This window comes from Ascaphus truei, unplaced genomic scaffold (genome assembly GCF_040206685.1).
Source record: "Ascaphus truei isolate aAscTru1 unplaced genomic scaffold, aAscTru1.hap1 HAP1_SCAFFOLD_724, whole genome shotgun sequence".
Lineage (NCBI taxonomy): Eukaryota > Metazoa > Chordata > Amphibia > Anura > Ascaphidae > Ascaphus > Ascaphus truei.
Window position 1 is genome coordinate 104,742 of NW_027457058.1, and position 20,467 is coordinate 125,208.

Genomic DNA, 20,467 nt, shown 5'->3' on the forward strand with positions numbered 1-20,467 from the left:
TCTCTCCATATCCCTTCTCTCTCCCTATCCCTTTTCTCTCTCCCTCTTCCTTCTCTCTCCCTATCCCTTGTCGCTCCCTCTGCCTTGTTTCTACCTCTCCCTTGTCTCTCCATTCTCTCTCCCTCTTCCTTCCCTCTCCCTCTTCCTTCCCTCTCCATCTTCCTTCTCTCTCCATCTTCCTTCTCTCTCCATCTTCCTTCTCTCTCCATCTTCCTTCTCTCTCCCTTTCCATTCTCTCTCCCTTTTCCTTTCCGCTCCCTTTTCCTTCTCTCTCCCTCTCCCTTCTCTCTCCCTCCTCTCTCCCTTGTCACCCCCTCCTCTCTATCCCTTCTCTCTCCCTTTCCTTGTCTCTCCCTCTCCCTTGTCTCTCCATTCTCTCTCCCTTTTCCTTCCCTCTCCCTTTCCTTCTCTCTCCCTTTTCCTTCTCTCTCCCTTTTCCTTCTCTCTCCTTTTCCCTTCTCTCTCCCTTTTCTTTCTCTCTCCATTTTCTCACTCCCTTCTCTATCCCTCTGCCTTTCTCTCCCTTCTCTCTCCCTATCCCTTCTCTCTCCCTCTTCCTTCTCTCTCCCTCTTCCGTCTCTCTCCCTTTCCATGCTATCTCCCTTTTCCTTATCTCTCCATTCTCTCCCTTTTCCTTTCCCCTACCCTTTCCTTCGCTCTCCCTCTCCCTTCTCTCTCTCTCCACTCCCTTCTCTCTCTCCCCCTCCCTTCTCTCTCCCTCTCCCTTATAACTCCCTCGTCATTCCCTCTCCCTCCTCTCTCTCAACCATTCCTTTCTCTCTCACCCTCTTCCTTCTCTCTGTCTCTCCCTCTCTCTTCTCTCTCTCCCTTCTCTCTCCTCTCTCCCTCTCCCTTCTCTCTCACTCTCCCTTCTCTCTCCATTTTCCTTGTCACTCCCTCATCTCTCTCTCTCTCTCTCTCTCTCTCTCCCTTCTCCATCTTCCTTCTTCTCCATCTCCCTTCTCTCTACATCTACCTTCTCTCTCTCCGTATCCCTTCTCTCTCTCCCTCTTCCTTCTCTCTCTCCCTCTTCCTTCTCTCTCTCCCTCTTCCTTCTCTCTCTCCCTCTTCCTTCTCTCTCCCTATCCCTTGTCGCTCCCTCTCCCTTGTTTCTACCTCTCCCTTGTCTCTCCATTCTCTCTCCCTCTTCCTTCTCTCTCCCTCTTCCTTCTCTCTCCCTCTTCCTTCTCTCTCCCTCTTCCTTCCCTCTCCCTCTCCCTTCTCTCTCTCCCTTCTCTCTCTCCTCTCTCCCTCTACCTTCTCTCTCCCTCTCCCTTCTCAATCCCTTTTCCTTGTCACTCCCTCATCACTCTCTCTCTCTCCCTTCTCTCTCTCTCCCTTCTCCATCTTCCTTCTTTCTCCATCTCCCTTCTCTCTACATCTACCTTCTCTCTCTCCCTATCCCTTCTCTCTCTCCCTATCCCTTCTCTCTCTCCCTATCCCTTCTCTCTCTCCCTATCCCTTCTCTCTCTCCCTATCCCTTCTCTCTCTCCCTCTTCCTTCTCTCTCCCTATCCCTTGTCGCTCCCTCTCCCTTGTTTCTACCTCTCCCTTGTCTCTCCATTCTCTCTCCCTCTTCCTTCCCTCTCCCTCTTCCTTCTCTCCCCATCTTCCTTCTCTCTCCATCTTCCTTCTCTCTCCATCTTCCTTCTCTCTCCATCTTCCTTCTCTCTCCCTTTCCATTCTCTCTTTCCATTTTCCTTTTCCCTCCCTTTTCCTTCTCTCTCCCTCTCCCTTCTCTCTCCCTCCTCTCTCCCTTGTCACCCCCTTCTCTCTCCCTCTCCCTTCTCTCTCCCTATCCCTTCTCTCTCCCTTTCCTTGTCTCTCCCTCTCCCTTGTCTCTCCATTCTCTCTCCCTATCCCTTCTCTCTCCCTCTTCCTTCTCTCTCCCTCTTACTTCTCACTCCCTTTCCATGCTCTCTCCCTTTCCATGCTCTCTCCCTTTTCCTTATCTCTCCATTCTCTCCCTTTTCCTTGCCTCCCCTTTCCTTCGCTCTCCCTCTCCCTTCTCTCTCTCTCCACTCCCTTCTCTCTCTCTCCACTCCCTTCTCTCTCTCTCCCCCTCCCTTCTCTCTCCCTCTCCCTTATAACTCCCTCGTCATTCCCTCTACCTCTCTCTCTCCCTCTCCCTTCTCTCTCTCTCCCTTTTCTCTCTCCTCTCTCCCTCTCCCTTCTCTCTCCCTCTCCCTTCTCTCTCCCTTTTCCTTGTCACTCCCTCATCACTCTCTTTCTCTCCCTTCTCTCTCTCTCTCCCTTTTCTCTCTCCCTCTTCCTTCGCTCTCCCTATCCCTTCTCTCTCCCTTTCCTTGTCTCTCCCTCTTCCTTGTCTCTCCATTCTCTCTCCCTTCTCATTCTCTCTCCCTTTTCCTTCTATCTCCCTTTCCTTCTCTCTCCCTTTTCCTTCTCTCTCCCTTTTCCTTCTCTCTCCCTTTTCTTTCTCTCTCCATTTTCTCACTCCCTTCTCTATCCCTCTGCCTTCTCTCTCCCTTCTCTCTCCCTATCCATTCTCTCTCCCTCTTCCTTCTCTCTCCCTCTTCCTTCTCTCTCCCTTTCCAATCTCTCTCCCTTTTCCTTGTCTCTCCATTCTCTCCCTTTTCCTTTCCCCTCCCCTTTCCTTTGCTCTCCCTCTCCCTTCTCTCTCTCTCCACTCCCTTCTCTCTCTCTCTCCCCCTCCCTTCTCTATCCCTCTCCCTTATAACTCCCTGATCATTCCCTCTACCTCTCTCTCCCCCTCTCCCTTCTCTCTCTCTCCCTTTCCCTTCTCTCGCACCCTCTTCCTTCTCTCTGTCTATCCCTCTCCCTTCTCTCTCTCCCTTCTCTCTCTCCTCTCTCCCTCTCCCTTCTCTCTCCCTCTCCCTTCTCTCTCCCTTTTCCTTGTCACTCCCTCATCACTCTCTCCCTCTCCCTTCTCTCTCCCTCTCCCTTCTCTCTCCCTATCCCTTCTCTCTCCCTATCCCTTCTCTCTCCCTTTCCTTGTCTCTCCCTCTCCCTTGTCTCTCCATTCTCTCTCCCTCTTCCTTCTCTCTCCCTCTTCCTTCTCTCTCCCTTTTCCTTCTATCTCCCTTTCCTTCTCTCTCCCTTTTCCTTCTCTCTCCCTTTACCTTCTCTCTCATTTTGCCTTCTCTCTCCCTTTTCTCTCCCTTTTCTCTCCCTTTTCTCTCCCTTTTCTCTCCCTTTTCTCTCCCTTTTCTCTCCCTTTTCTCTCCCTTTTCTTTTCCTTTTCTCTCCCTTTTCCTTTTCTCTCCCTTTTCCTTTTCTCTCCCTTTTCCTTTTCTCTCCCTTTTCCTTTTCTTTCCCTTTTCCTTTTCTCTCCCTCCTCTCTCCCTCTCCCTTCTCTCTCCATCTCCCTTCTCTCTACATCTACCTTCTCTCTCTCCGTATCCCTTCTTCCTCTCCCTATCCCTTCTCTCTCTCCCTATCCCTTCTCTCTCCCTATCCCTTATCTCTCCCTTTCCTTGTCTCTCCCTCTCCCTTCTCTCTCCCTTTTCTTTCTCTCTCACTTCTCTCTCCCTTTTCTCACTCCCTTCTCTATCCCTCTGCCTTCTCTCTCCCTTCTCTCTCCCTATCCCATCTCTCTCCCTCTTCCTTCTCTCTCCTTCTTCCTTCTCTCTCACTTTCCATGCTCTCTCCCTTTTCCTTGTCTCTCCATTCTCTCCCTTTTCCTTTCCCCTCTCCTTTCCTTCGCTCTCCCTCTCCCTTCTCTCTCCCTCCTCTCTCCCTTGTCACTTCCATCTCTCTCCCTCTCCCTTTTCTCTCACTATCCCTTCTCTCTCCCTTTCCTTGTCTCTCCCTCTCCCTTGTCTCTCCATTCTCTCTCCCTCTTCCTTCTCTCTCCCTTTTCCTTCTATCTCCATTTCCTTCTCTCTCCCTTTTCATTTTCTCTCCCTTTTCCTTTTCTCTCCCTCTCCCTTCTCTCTCCCTCTCCCTTCTCTGTCCCTCCTCTCACACTTGTCTCTCCCTGCTTTCTCTCTCTCCCTTCTCTCTCCCTCTCTTCTCTCTCCCTCTCCCTTCTCTCTCCCTCTCCCTTCTCTCAATTTTTTTCTCTCTTACTCCCACTCTATCTCTTTCACTTCAACCCGTCTCTTGCTCTCACACACATTTCTTTCTTCCACTTCTCTCTCTCTCTTTTTCTTTCTCACACCCTCTCTTTCTCTCCCTGCTCTCTATTACTCTCCCTGACTAGCATCCCTGCTCCTTCTAAATCACCTGTATTTTACTCTCACAAATGTCCTTTCTTTCTCTCTCTCTTTCAAGGACTACCACTCTCCCCTCTCTCTCACAAACCCCTCTCTCACTCAGTCTAAGCATTGTTTATTTAGTCCATCAGTGAAAGAGGGTCCTCAACTGCATTGCTCTAAAGGGGATTGCATTATATTTTTTCACTTATCTTGGGTAAAATTTATTTGCAGTATGAAAATAGGTAAGTTCGTCTATCAAGATGATGTTCACAAAGGACATACTAACAAGGAGGTAAGTAGTTGAGGTAAGTGAGTACACCTACACAATGCATTGCTTTTATCTCTCAGGATATAAAGCTTTGAGTTGATTTCTCTCCCTTTACACGAGTGTGCCCTTTTAGAGTCAGGCAGTGAACTCTTCGCTACTGTCCCATCTGCAGCGCTAGCTCGACTGTAAATTGGGGGAAGAAAGCATACCCCTTTACGGACGATAGACAGTAGTGCTTCTTCACTCCTAGCATACGGCAGAGGAGAAGCTCCGCTCTGTACAAAACGGATCTAGTCCTCAATGTCCAAGTACTTAGTAGTGAGGTAAAAGCTAGCTCTTTACCTCTAAGGGTGCCTCTCGCTAACATGCAACGAATGCAAGAGTTTTCAAATTTTTGAATGACTAACTGCATATAAATGCAACATGTCAATTGGATAGGGAATAGAATATATACAACAAAATAGAAAGGGCAGGCTCACAGACTGATTCCATGCCCTCCCTCACCCGCTCTTGACCCATGTTCACTATCACCCACCACCTCATCCACCTTCACCCTCACACTCATCCACCTTCACCCACCCACCATTGCCCCCTCACCAACACCTTCACTCACCCACACCTTCACTCATCCCCCTACCTCACCTACATTCACCAACCTTTAACCCCACTTAAACACACCCTCCCTCTTCCACCTTAATCTTCACCCTCCCTCACCCATGTTCACTCTACCTTACTGGCCTCAACCTTACCTACAAAGCCTCCTATACCCATATTAACCATCCCTCACCCACCTTCAACATCACCTTCCCACACCCTCCTTCACCCAACCTCCCTCACCCACCTTCTACCCTCATCATCCATATTAAAATTCACCTTCACCACCCTTACCTGCACACCAATACCCAGCCTCACCCTTGCCCACTCACCCATACCTGAACTGACCCACACTTTTTTCACCCACCTTCATCCTCACCCTCCCAGACACATTTACTCACCCTCCCTAATCCACCTTCAACACCACCTACCCACTCTCTTCATCATCCACCTTCCCTCAAAAACCTTCAACCTCCTTACCCACACCCACCATACATCCCTAAACCTCCCTCACCCACCTACCCACAACCTCCCTCACGTTCTTACCCACTTACACTTTTTCTTACCACACTTTCAACCCCAAACCACACCCTCCCTAAATTGTTCAGAACTTAACTCTCATTGGCCAAGTACCTAAATGAGTCACATAACTAAAAATGTTCTATTCTTTTTTCACCAAACACAAATACAAAAATAATCGTAAGGGTCAACCCTAACCCTAACTTTCAACGCTAACCCTAACTCTTCTCTGATTGGTTAGTACCCAAATGAGTCACATACCTAAATTTTCGTATTCCCCTATAACCCTGGGCCAAACAAAAATAGAAAAATAATCCTAAGTGTCAACCCTAACTTTCAACCCTAACTTTCAACCCTAACTTTCAACCCTAACTTTCAACCCTAACTTTCAACCCTAACTCTTCTCTGATTGGTTAGTACCCAAATGAGTCACATACCTAAATTTTCGTATTCCCCTATAACCCTGGGCCAAACAAAAATAGAAAAATAATCCTAAGTGTCAACCCTAACTTTCAACCCTAACTTTCAACCCTAACTTTCAACCCTAACTTTCAACCCTAACTCTTCTCTGATTGGTTAGTACCCAAATGAGTCACATACCTAAATTTTCGTATTCCCCTATAACCCTGGGCCAAACAAAAATAGAAAAATAATCCTAAGTGTCAACCCTAACTTTCAACCCTAACTTTCAACCCTAACTTTCAACCCTAACTTTCAACCCTAACTCTTCTCTGATTGGTTAGTACCCAAATGAGTCACATACCTAAATTTTCGTATTCCCCTATAACCCTAACCCTAACCCTAACCCTAACCCTAACCCTAACCCTAACCCTAACCCTAACCCTAACCCTAACCCTAACCCTAACCCTAACCCTAACCCTAACCCTAATACGTATTCCCCTATAACCCTAACCCTAACCCTAACCCTAACCCTAACCCTAACCCTAACCCTAACCCTAACCCTAACCCTAACCCTAACCCTAACCCTAACCCTAACTTTCAACCCTAACTTTCAACCCTAACTTTCAACCCTAACTTTCAACCCTAACTCTTCTCTGATTGGTTAGTACCCAAATGAGTCACATACCTAAATTTTCGTATTCCCCTATAACCCTAACCCTAACCCTAACCCTAACCCTAACCCAAATGAGTCACATACCTAAATTTTCGTATTCCCCTATAACCCTGGGCCAAACAAAAATAGAAAAATAATCCTAAGTGTCAACCCTAACTTTCAACCCTAACTTTCAACCCTAACTTTCAACCCTAACTTTCAACCCTAACTCTTCTCTGATTGGTTAGTACCCAAATGAGTCACATACCTAAATTTTCGTATTCCCCTATAACCCTAACCCTAACCCTAACCCTAACCCTAACCCTAACCCTAACTTTCAACCCTAACTTTCAACCCTAACTCTTCTCTGTTTGGTTAGTACCCAAATGAGTCACATACCTAAATTTTCGTATTCCCCTATAACCCTAACCCTAACCCTAACCCTAACCCTAACTTTCAACCCTAACTTTCAACCCTAACTCTTCTCTGATTGGTTAGTACCCAAATGAGTCACATACCTAAATTTTCGTATTCCCCTATCACCCTGGGCCAAACAAAAATAGAAAAATAATCCTAACTTTCAACCCTAACTTTCAACCCTAACTTTCAACCCTAACTCTTCTCTGATTGGTTAGTACCCAAATGAGTCACATACCTAAATTTTCGTATTCCCCTATAACCCTGGGCCAAACAAAAATAGAAAAATAATCCTAAGTGTCAACCCTAACTTTCAACCCTAACTTTCAACCCTAACTTTCAACCCTAACTTTCAACCCTAACTCTTCTCTGATTGGTTAGTACCCAAATGAGTCACATACCTAAATTTTCGTATTCCCCTATAACCCTGGGCCAAACAAAAATAGAAAAATAATCCTAAGTGTCAACCCTAACTTTCAACCCTAACTTTCAACCCTAACTTTCAACCCTAACTTTCAACCCTAACTTTCAACCCTAACTTTCAACCCTAACTCTTCTCTGATTGGTTAGTACCCAAATGAGTCACATACCTAAATTTTCGTATTCCCCTATAACCCTGGGCCAAACAAAAATAGAAAAATAATCCTAACTTTCAACCCTAACTTTCAACCCTAACTTTCAACCCTAACTTTCAACCCTAACTTTCAACCCTAACTTTCAACCCTAACTTTCAACCCTAACTCTTCTCTGATTGGTTAGTACCCAAATGAGTCACATACCTAAATTTTCGTATTCCCCTATAACCCTAACCCTAACCCTAACCCTAACCCTAACCCTAACCCTAACCCTAACCCTAACCCTAACCCTAACCCTAACCCTAACCCTAACCCTAACCCTAACACCCTAACCCTAACCCTAACCCTAACCCTAACACCCTAACCCTAACCCTAACCCTAACACCCTAACCCTAACCCTAACCCTAACCCTAACACCCTAACCCTAACCCTAACCCTAACCCTAACCCTAACCCTAACCCTAACCCTAACCCTAACCCTAACCCTAACCCTAACCCTAACCCTAACCCTAACCCTAACCCTAACCCTAACCCTAACCCTAACCCTAACCCTAACCCTAACACCCTAACCCTAACCCTAACCCTAACCCTAACCCTAACCCTAACCCTAACCCTAACCCTAACCCTAACCCTAACCCTAACCCTAACCCTAACCCTAACCCTAACCCTAACCCTAACACCCTAACCCTAACCCTAACCCTAACCCTAACCCTAACCCTAACACCCTAACCCTAACACCCTAACCCTAACCCTAACCCTAACCCTAACCCTAACCCTAACACCCTAACCCTAACCCTAACCCTAACCCTAACCCTAACCCTAACCCTAACCCTAACCCTAATACCCTAACCCTAACCCTAACCCTAACCCTAATACCCTAATACCCTAACCCTAACCCTAACCCTAACCCTAACCCTAACCCTAACCCTAACCCTAACCCTAACCCTAACCCTAATACCCTAACCCTAACCCTAACCCTAACCCTAACCCTAACCCTAACCCTAATACCCTAACCCTAACCCTAACCCTAACCCTAACCCTAACCCTAATACCCTAACCCTAACCCTAACCCTAACCCTAACCCTAACCCTAACCCTAACCCTAATACCCTAACCCTAACCCTAACCCTAACCCTAACCCTAACCCTAACCCTAACCCTAACCCTAACCCTAACCCTAACCCTAACCCTAATACCCTAACCCTAACCCTAACCCTAACCCTAATACCCTAACCCTAACCCTAACCCTAACCCTAACCCTAACCCTAACCCTAACCCTAACCCTAACCCTAACCCTAACCCTAATACCCTAACCCTAACCCTAACCCTAACCCTAACCCTAACCCTAACCCTAATACCCTAACCCTAACCCTAAATTTTCGTATTCCCCTATAACCCTGGGCCAAACAAAAATAGAAAAATAATCCTAACTTTCAAACCTAACTTTCAACCCTAACTTTCAACCCTAACTTTCAACCCTAACTTTCAACCCTAACTCTTCTCTGATTGGTTAGTACCCAAATGAGTCACATACCTAAATTTTCGTATTCCCCTATAACCCTGGGCCAAACAAAAATAGAAAAATAATCCTAACTTTCAACCCTAACTTTCAACCCTAACTTTCAACCCTAACTTTCAACCCTAACTCTTCTCTGATTGGTTAGTACCCAAATGAGTCACATACCTAAATTTTCGTATTCCCCTATAACCCTGGGCCAAACAAAAATAGAAAAATAATCCTAAGTGTCAACCCTAACTTTCAACCCTAACTTTCAACCCTAACTTTCAACCCTAACTCTTCTCTGATTGGTTAGTACCCAAATGAGTCACATACCTAAATTTTCGTATTCCCCTATAACCCTGGGCCAAACAAAAATAGAAAAATAATCCTAAGTGTCAACCCTAACTTTCAACCCTAACTTTCAACCCTAACTTTCAACCCTAACTTTCAACCCTAACTCTTCTCTGATTGGTTAGTACCCAAATGAGTCACATACCTAAATTTTCGTATTCCCCTATAACCCTGGGCCAAACAAAAATAGAAAAATAATCCTAACTTTCAACCCTAACTTTCAACCCTAACTTTCAACCCTAACTTTCAACCCTAACTCTTCTCTGATTGGTTAGTACCCAAATGAGTCACATACCTAAATTTTCGTATTCCCCTATAACCCTGGGCCAAACAAAAATAGAAAAATAATCCTAAGTGTCAACCCTAACTTTCAACCCTAACTTTCAACCCTAACTTTCAACCCTAACTCTTCTCTGATTGGTTAGTACCCAAATGAGTCACATACCTAAATTTTCGTATTCCCCTATAACCCTGGGCCAAACAAAAATAGAAAAATAATCCTAACTTTCAACCCTAACTTTCAACCCTAACTTTCAACCCTAACTTTCAACCCTAACTCTTCTCTGATTGGTTAGTACCCAAATGAGTCACATACCTAAATTTTCGTATTCCCCTATAACCCTGGGCCAAACAAAAATAGAAAAATAATCCTAAGTGTCAACCCTAACTTTCAACCCTAACTTTCAACCCTAACTTTCAACCCTAACTTTCAACCCTAACTCTTCTCTGATTGGTTAGTACCCAAATGAGTCACAAACCTAAATTTTCGTATTCCCCTATAACCCTGGGCCAAACAAAAATAGAAAAATAATCCTAACTTTCAAACCTAACTTTCAACCCTAACTTTCAACCCTAACTTTCAACCCTAACTCTTCTCTGATTGGTTAGTACCCAAATGAGTCACATACCTAAATTTTCGTATTCCCCTATAACCCTGGGCCAAACAAAAATAGAAAAATAATCCTAACTTTCAACCCTAACTTTCAACCCTAACTTTCAACCCTAACTTTCAACCCTAACTCTTCTCTGATTGGTTAGTACCCAAATGAGTCACATACCTAAATTTTCGTATTCCCCTATAACCCTGGGCCAAACAAAAATAGAAAAATAATCCTAAGTGTCAACCCTAACTTTCAACCCTAACTTTCAACCCTAACTTTCAACCCTAACTTTCAACCCTAACTCTTCTCTGATTGGTTAGTACCCAAATGAGTCACATACCTAAATTTTCGTATTCCCCTATAACCCTGGGCCAAACAAAAATAGAAAAATAATCCTAAGTGTCAACCCTAACTTTCAACCCTAACTTTCAACCCTAACTTTCAACCCTAACTTTCAACCCTAACTCTTCTCTGATTGGTTAGTACCCAAATGAGTCACATACCTAAATTTTCGTATTCCCCTATAACCCTGGGCCAAACAAAAATAGAAAAATAATCCTAACTTTCAACCCTAACTTTCAACCCTAACTTTCAACCCTAACTTTCAACCCTAACTCTTCTCTGATTGGTTAGTACCCAAATGAGTCACATACCTAAATTTTCGTATTCCCCTATAACCCTGGGCCAAACAAAAATAGAAAAATAATCCTAAGTGTCAACCCTAACTTTCAACCCTAACTTTCAACCCTAACTTTCAACCCTAACTCTTCTCTGATTGGTTAGTACCCAAATGAGTCACATACCTAAATTTTCGTATTCCCCTATAACCCTGGGCCAAACAAAAATAGAAAAATAATCCTAACTTTCAACCCTAACTTTCAACCCTAACTTTCAACCCTAACTTTCAACCCTAACTTTCAACCCTAACTCTTCTCTGATTGGTTAGTACCCAAATGAGTCACATACCTAAATTTTCGTATTCCCCTATAACCCTGGGCCAAACAAAAATAGAAAAATAATCCTAAGTGTCAACCCTAACTTTCAACCCTAACTTTCAACCCTAACTTTCAACCCTAACTTTCAACCCTAACTCTTCTCTGATTGGTTAGTACCCAAATGAGTCACATACCTAAATTTTCGTATTCCCCTATAACCCTGGGCCAAACAAAAATAGAAAAATAATCCTAACTTTCAACCCTAACTTTCAACCCTAACTTTCAACCCTAACTTTCAACCCTAACTCTTCTCTGATTGGTTAGTACCCAAATGAGTCACATACCTAAATTTTCGTATTCCCCTATAACCCTGGGCCAAACAAAAATAGAAAAATAATCCTAAGTGTCAACCCTAACTTTCAACCCTAACTTTCAACCCTAACTTTCAACCCTAACTCTTCTCTGATTGGTTAGTACCCAAATGAGTCACATACCTAAATTTTCGTATTCCCCTATAACCCTGGGCCAAACAAAAATAGAAAAATAATCCTAAGTGTCAACCCTAACTTTCAACCCTAACTTTCAACCCTAACTTTCAACCCTAACTTTCAACCCTAACTTTCAACCCTAACTCTTCTCTGATTGGTTAGTACCCAAATGAGTCACATACCTAAATTTTCGTATTCCCCTATAACCCTGGGCCAAACAAAAATAGAAAAATAATCCTAAGTGTCAACCCTAACTTTCAACCCTAACTTTCAACCCTAACTTTCAACCCTAACTTTCAACCCTAACTTTCAACCCTAACTCTTCTCTGATTGGTTAGTACCCAAATGAGTCACATACCTAAATTTTCGTATTCCCCTATAACCCTGGGCCAAACAAAAATAGAAAAATAATCCTAACTTTCAACCCTAACTTTCAACCCTAACTTTCAACCCTAACTTTCAACCCTAACTCTTCTCTGTTTGGTTAGTACCCAAATGAGTCACATACCTAAATTTTCGTATTCCCCTATAACCCTGGGCCAAACAAAAATAGAAAAATAATCCTAACTTTCAACCTTAACTTTCAACCCTAACTTTCAACCCTAACTTTCAACCCTAACTTTCAACCCTAACTCTTCTCTGATTGGTTAGTACCCAAATGAGTCACATACCTAAATTTTCGTATTCCCCTATAACCCTGGGCCAAACAAAAATAGAAAAATAATCCTAAGTGTCAACCCTAACTTTCAACCCTAACTTTCAACCCTAACTTTCAACCCTAACTTTCAACCCTAACTTTCAACCCTAACTTTCAACCCTAACTCTTCTCTGATTGGTTAGTACCCAAATGAGTCACATACCTAAATTTTCGTATTCCCCTATAACCCTGGGCCAAACAAAAATAGAAAAATAATCCTAAGTGTCAACCCTAACTTTCAACCCTAACTTTCAACCCTAACTTTCAACCCTAACTTTCAACCCTAACTTTCAACCCTAACTTTCAACCCTAACTTTCAACCCTAACTCTTCTCTGATTGGTTAGTACCCAAATGAGTCACATACCTAAATTTTCGTATTCCCCTATAACCCTGGGCCAAACAAAAATAGAAAAATAATCCTAAGTGTCAACCCTAACTTTCAACCCTAACTTTCAACCCTAACTTTCAACCCTAACTTTCAACCCTAACTCTTCTCTGATTGGTTAGTACCCAAATGAGTCACATACCTAAATTTTCGTATTCCCCTATAACCCTGGGCCAAACAAAAATAGAAAAATAATCCTAAGTGTCAACCCTAACTTTCAACCCTAACTTTCAACCTTAACTTTCAACCCTAACTCTTCTCTGATTGGTTAGTACCCAAATGAGTCACATACCTAAATTTTCGTATTCCCCTATAACCCTGGGCCAAACAAAAATAGAAAAATAATCCTAAGTGTCAACCCTAACTTTCAACCCTAACTTTCAACCCTAACTTTCAACCCTAACTTTCAACCCTAACTTTCAACCCTAACTTTCAACCCTAACTCTTCTCTGATTGGTTAGTACCCAAATGAGTCACATACCTAAATTTTCGTATTCCCCTATAACCCTGGGCCAAACAAAAATAGAAAAATAATCCTAAGTGTCAACCCTAACTTTCAACCCTAACTTTCAACCCTAACTTTCAACCCTAACTTTCAACCCTAACTTTCAACCCTAACTCTTCTCTGATTGGTTAGTACCCAAATGAGTCACATACCTAAATTTTCGTATTCCCCTATAACCCTGGGCCAAACAAAAATAGAAAAATAATCCTAAGTGTCAACCCTAACTTTCAACCCTAACTTTCAACCTTAACTTTCAACCCTAACTCTTCTCTGATTGGTTAGTACCCAAATGAGTCACATACCTAAATTTTCGTATTCCCCTATAACCCTGGGCCAAACAAAAATAGAAAAATAATCCTAAGTGTCAACCCTATCTTTCAACCCTAACTTTCAACCCTAACTTTCAACCCTAACTTTCAACCCTAACTTTCAACCCTAACTTTCAACCCTAACTTTCAACCCTAACTCTTCTCTGATTGGTTAGTACCCAAATGAGTCACATACCTAAATTTTCGTATTCCCCTTTAACCCTGGGCCAAACAAAAATAGAAAAATAATCCTAAGTGTCAACCCTAACTTTCAACCCTAACTTTCAACCCTAACTTTCAACCCTAACTTTCAACCCTAACTCTTCTCTGATTGGTTAGTACCCAAATGAGTCACATACCTAAATTTTCGTATTCCCCTATAACCCTGGGCCAAACAAAAATAGAAAAATAATCCTAACTTTCAACCCTAACTTTCAACCCTAACTTTCAACCCTAACTTTCAACCCTAACTCTTCTCTGATTGGTTAGTACCCAAATGAGTCACATACCTAAATTTTCGTATTCCCCTATAACCCTGGGCCAAACAAAAATAGAAAAATAATCCTAAGTGTCAACCCTAACTTTCAACCCTAACTTTCAACCCTAACTTTCAACCCTAACTTTCAACCCTAACTCTTCTCTGATTGGTTAGTACCCAAATGAGTCACATACCTAAATTTTCGTATTCCCCTATCACCCTGGGCCAAACAAAAATAGAAAAATAATCCTAAGTGTCAACCCTAACTTTCAACCCTAACTTTCAACCCTAACTTTCAACCCTAACTCTTCTCTGATTGGTTAGAACCCAAATGAGTCACATACCTAAATTTTCGTATTCCCCTATAACCCTGGGCCAAACAAAAATAGAAAAATAATCCTAAGTGTCAACCCTAACTTTCAACCCTAACTTTCAACCCTAACTTTCAACCCTAACTTTCAACCCTAACTTTCAACCCTAACTCTTCTCTGATTGGTTAGTACCCAAATGAGTCACATACCTAAATTTTCGTATTCCCCTATAACCCTGGGCCAAACAAAAATAGAAAAATAATCCTAAGTGTCAACCCTAACTTTCAACCCTAACTTTCAACCCTAACTCTTCTCTGATTGGTTAGTACCCAAATGAGTCACATACCTAAATTTTCGTATTCCCCTATAACCCTAACCCTAACCCTAACCCTAACCCTAACTTTCAACCCTAACTTTCAACCCTAACTTTCAACCCTAACTTTCAACCCTAACTCTTCTCTGATTGGTTAGTACCCAAATGAGTCACATACCTAAATTTTCGTATTCCCCTATAACCCTGGGCCAAACAAAAATAGAAAAATAATCCTAAGTGTCAACCCTAACTTTCAACCCTAACTTTCAACCCTAACTTTCAACCCTAACTTTCAACCCTAACTTTCAACCCTTACTTTCAACCCTAACTCTTCTCTGATTGGTTTGTACCCAAATGAGTCACATACCTAAATTTTCGTATAACCCTAACCCTAACCCTAACCCTAACCCTAACCCTAACCCTATGTCACTTATGTGACCCGCATGGCTTTGTATGGGTTACACTGGGTGGAGGGCTCTGAGGCCAAGACTTACCAACGCCTGCTGGACCTCATCTTTCAGGAGCAGCTCATGCAGCAGTGCCCGCCGGCGGTGAGGGCTTTTGTGTATGATAAAAAGCCCAAGACCTACACCGAGGCGGCGAGGATGGCAGATGACTATGTGGTCAGCCGGTCCCAGATGACCGCCAAGGTACCAGCCAAAGCGGTAACCCCACCGGCGCCGGCCAAGAAAGCTGTGAGTACCCCCCAGTGGACCCAAAAGCCGCCTGCGGGCAGCGGGTCACAGAAGGCAGGAGAGCTCCGGCATGAGCGCCGGTGCTACAATTGCAACAGCACTGGTCACATCAGACCAGATTGCCCGGAACCCCTGCGTTCCAACGGACCCTATCGAGGGCAACGCACCCCAGCTGCAAAGCCGGTAGCCCGCGTGCGGGTGGCTTCCACCAAAGAACCAGGACCGGTCATGGAAACAACTCCCAGCGAGACGTCCCATGTCACCCCTACCCCGGTTTCTTCAGTGCCTACAGCCAGGAGCGGAGGACATCACAGCGCAGACCTGCAGCAGACGGACGGCAGGAGCAAGCATCTCACCCCGGTCACAGTCGGTGACCGGCAAGCAGTTGGCTTACTTGATTCAGGAGCTGCAGTGACCCTGGTCCGACCTGATATGATCCGGCCAGAGGAATTGATCCCAGGCCCTGGGATACAGATCACTGTGGCTGACGGAGAGCCACGTTTCCTGCAGGTGGCCCGCATTTTTTTGGATTGGGGGGTGGGCAAGGGTGTGCGGGAGGTGGGGGTTTTACCAGGTTTGGATGCTGAAATTCTTTTGGGCAATGACCTGGGACCGATGACCTGCACCTACGACCGTGTGCCCCAGCCCGCTGCAGTGGCGGCGGTTACCCGGAGCCAGACCGCAGCAATGTCGGCGGTGGCCACCCCAGTCCCCCAGCCTTTGGGACCAACGTTAGCGGAGGGCACAGAGGAGCCCAGGGAGGTAAGCCAGGATCAGTTGCAACCACAGGCTGACTTACTGTTCCCCCTTACCGTGTCCCCTTCCCCTGACAATGACATGACTGGGGGGGGGGTAGATTTAGGAGCCCAGTTTAGGGAGGCAGTGAAGGCAGACCCTACCCTGGCCGGCGTGAGACTTCGGGCGTCCGAATCTCAGGCAGGGGAGGGCACTGAGCGCTGCCTATGGCATAAGGGACTCCTATACAGAGAAGAAGGGAACCCGAGAATAGAGAAGGGATTGACCGGTAAGCGACAGCTAGTAGTACCCCAGGGGTACCGACAGCAATTGTTACGGGTAGCTCACTCTATTCCGTTAGCGGGACATCAGGGGGTCACCAGAACGCGAGCCCGGTTATTGCAGCGTTATTTCTGGCCGGGGGCATCCAGGGATGCGGCTGATTTCTGCCGCTCCTGTGATGCCTGCCAGCGAGTAGGTAAGGCGGGCGACCGTGTGAAGGCACCCCTGAGACCCCTACCGATAATAGGGGAACCCTTCCAGAAGGTAGCGATGGACCTGATAGGACCCCTCATGATTCCTAGCAGGTCAGGGAAGTGCTACATCCTCACGGTGGTGGATTTTGCCACCCGGTACCCTGAGGCGGTAGCGCTGGGCACCATAAGTGCCAAGACAGTGGCAGCAGCTTTGCTGAACATTTTTGCTAGGGTAGGTTTCCCTAGTGAGATCCTAACTGATCAGGGGTCGCAGTTCATGAGTGAACTGTTACATTGTCTCTGGGATGCCTGCGGTGTACAGCACCAGCGCACTTCCCCTTACCATCCCCAAACAAACGGATTATGTGAGAGGTTTAATGGTACCCTGAAGCAGATGCTTCGGACCTTTATAGAGGTGGAGGGGAAAGACTGGGAGATTCACCTGCAGCACTTGCTGTTTGCATACCGAGAGGTACCGCAAGAATCTACAGGCTTCTCCCCCTTCGAGCTACTATATGGCCGCAGGGTACGTGGACCTCTGGACCTCTTCCGTGAGGGATGGGAGGGGGAGACTACTGCTACTGATGCTTCAGTGATCCAGTATGTAGTAGATCTCAGAGACCGGTTAGAGATGCTTATGGGGGTGGCCCAGGACCACCTCAGGGCTGCTCAGACCAAGCAGAAGCAATGGTATGACCAGCAGGCCGTAGCAGAGAATTCATCCCAGGACAGCAGGTGCTTGTTCTCAAACCCACTCGGGAGAACAAGCTGATGGCTGCCTGGTCGGGACCGTACCCGGTTATCCGAAAGGTGAATGAGTGCAACTATGTTGTACAGGTAGCGCCTGAGAGGCACAAGACATATCACATTAATATGTTAAAGGAATACAGAGCACCGAGTATGGGAGCAGTAATGGCCATTTGTAGCCCACTGCTGGAGGATCCGGCGAGCAATGCTCTGCCTGATCTCCTAGGGGAGGCAAAGCAAGGAAACACTGTTGAGCAGGTAGAGATCGGGGCACAGTTGAGTGCTAGGCAGAAGGGAGAAGCCAGGGACATGCTAGCTCAGTATAGCGCCCTCTTCACTGACATGCCAGGGACCACACATCTCACCAAACACCCAGTACACACAGGGGACCTGCAGCCTCTGCATAAGCACGCTTATAGAGTGTCAGCAGAGGTCAAGACAAGTATGGAGAGAGAGATTGAGGAGATGCTGACCCTAGGGGTAATTACTCCGTCCCAGAGCCCTTGGGCAAGTCCAGTAGTCCTAGTGCCTAAGAAGGACAAAACCACCCGGTTTTGTGTGGACTACCGGTTGCTCAACGCTGGGACGGTGTCAGATGCTTACCCCATGCCCCGCATGGATGAGTTACTAGATGAACTCGCGGGGGCAAAGTATCTGACCACCATGGATCTGAGCAAAGGCTACTGGCAGATTCCCCTGACCCTGGAGGCTAGGGAGAAGTCAGCATTCTTCACTCCAAGTGGCCTCTATGAGTTTTTGGTGATGCCATTTGGGATGAAGAATGCCCCGGCTACCTTCCAACGCCTGGTCAATAGGTTACTGGAAGGGATGCAGAGCTATGCCAGGGCTTACTTAGATGACATTGCTGTCTTTAGTAATTCCTGGGAATCCCACATAGGACATGTAGCTGCGGTGCTGGATAGAATCAGGGAGGCTGGGCTTACCTTAAAACCCACTAAGTGTATGGTAGGTATGGCAGAAGTCCTGTACTTAGGGCACAGGGTGGGTGGAGGGCATTTCAAGCCAGAGCCAGCCAAGGTAGAAGCCATAGTTCAGTGGCCTGTTCCAAAAACCAAGAAACAGGTCATGGCCTTTTTGGGCACCGCAGGGTACTACAGGAAATTTGTCCCACAGTACAGCGCCGTGGCCAAACCCCTGACTGATCTGACTAAGAAGCAACTGCCTGTGCTTATTACCTGGTCTCCTGCTGTGAAACTGCTTTCCAGGCACTGAAAGCTGCGCTTGCTGAGGCCCCCATCCTGGCTGCCCCAGATTATACCAAGCATTTTCTTATTCAGACTGATGCCTCAGACTTTGGTGTGGGGGCTGTGTTGAGCCAGGTGGGGGACGACGGCAAAGAGCACCCTGTGGTGTATCTCAGTCGCAAACTGCTCCCCAGGGAGGTGGCATATGCCACCATTGAAAAGGAGTGCTTGGCCATTGTGTGGGCACTCAAAAAGCTCCAGCCCTATGTCTATGGGAGCGCTTTCACGGTCATTACCGACCACAATCCCCTGAGCTGGCTACAGAGGGTATCAGGGGAAAATGCCAAACTGCTGAGATGGAGCTTGGCTTTGCAAGAATTTGAATTCACCATTCAGCACAAAAAGGGTAGTGAAAACAGCAATGCTGATGGACTTTCACGCCAGGACTATCCCTCTGAGACTGAATTCATTAATGGTGCCAGCAGTGCCCCACTCCCCGTCAGGGCCAGTGGGCCACAGGACACGCATTAAGAAGGGGAGGTGTAGAGGGAGAGAGGGGGTGGCCCGGTATTAAAGGGGTTGCACCCCATTTGGCCACCCCTGACCGCACCAGGGAGACAAGGGGTTAACTGGGCTGAGGTCCAGAAATGTGATGTAACCCTTGTTATGACATGTAAATGTATTTTCCCCTGTTCCATTGTAATGTCTGGTTACTCAGTGTTTGCATCACACACACACTAGAATCCATCCGGGAGCACAAGGGTTAATAATTCTTTAATGATTATAGCTCTTTGTGTAAGTTTCCCGCCTTTTCGGGCACCATTTTGCAGGTCCCCATTGGCCGCCATTAGGGCTCAATGCATTTCAATAGGAATTTGTGCTGTTTTCGTCCTGTTTCCTGTAGTGACCAGCAGGTGGCGTCCGAGAGGGAGAGCGGCGGTTTCCCATTGAAAGTCAATGGGCTCATTGACTTCAATGGAGATGCCTCGAGGTAACCTAGTTGGCTGCCGTCCAGACCGCAAAGCGGATACAATGTCCTTCAAAAGAGCTAAAATCACTGGGTCAAGTTCAACGTCAATTAGCGGGGAAATAAACTGTTTTAGGGCACCTAGGGATAAAATTCTTTTTGCCCCTAGTTCCTAAGCGTCCCCCCACTCGACCACCACCGGGTCCCCGAATCCTGGACCCCCGATAAGGGTCGAACCAGATAGAGCGGGTCGCGCCATAGGCTTTGCCGGCGGCGGCAGAAACGGCTCAGAAAAATGACTAAGTGAGAAATGCTGAATTTTAGGAATCCATATCTCCGGTTCCGGAGGGTTCAGCGGATCAGGGTTTGGGGTATCTGTAGCCACTGCTCCGGCATCGCTGCAGAACCATCCTTGACCCGCTTGGACCAACCCGACGGAGTATGGACCCCCTTGAAGTTCGGGACTTTTCCCATAAACTTCAATGGCAGAAAACCCCCATTGACTTCAATGGCGGCGATTTACCATTGAAAGTCTATGGCGGAGCTGCCCGTTGTTTTCAATGGGGATTTAGTGAAAAGCTGAGATTTCTTTTTCAATGGAGATTTTTGTATTAAAATGATTTAATGTGCATTGGTGTAACTTCGGTTTCTTAGGTCGTAGCAAGTCGCTTTTTGGACCATATGGTGTCCCAGTTCTGGCAATGCGAACTGGGAAGTTTGGACCTGCTAAACCTAACGGAACCGGATATTTTAATACGTTTATGTTTTATGCTTAATAGTGTATCTTAAGGTATGGACAAAGACCCAGAAGAGATTCTTTTGGGCCATAAGGTAGCAGATGGCCCTGGTGACGCCGCTATGTCTAGGATTTAAGTGCTGTTCAAAGA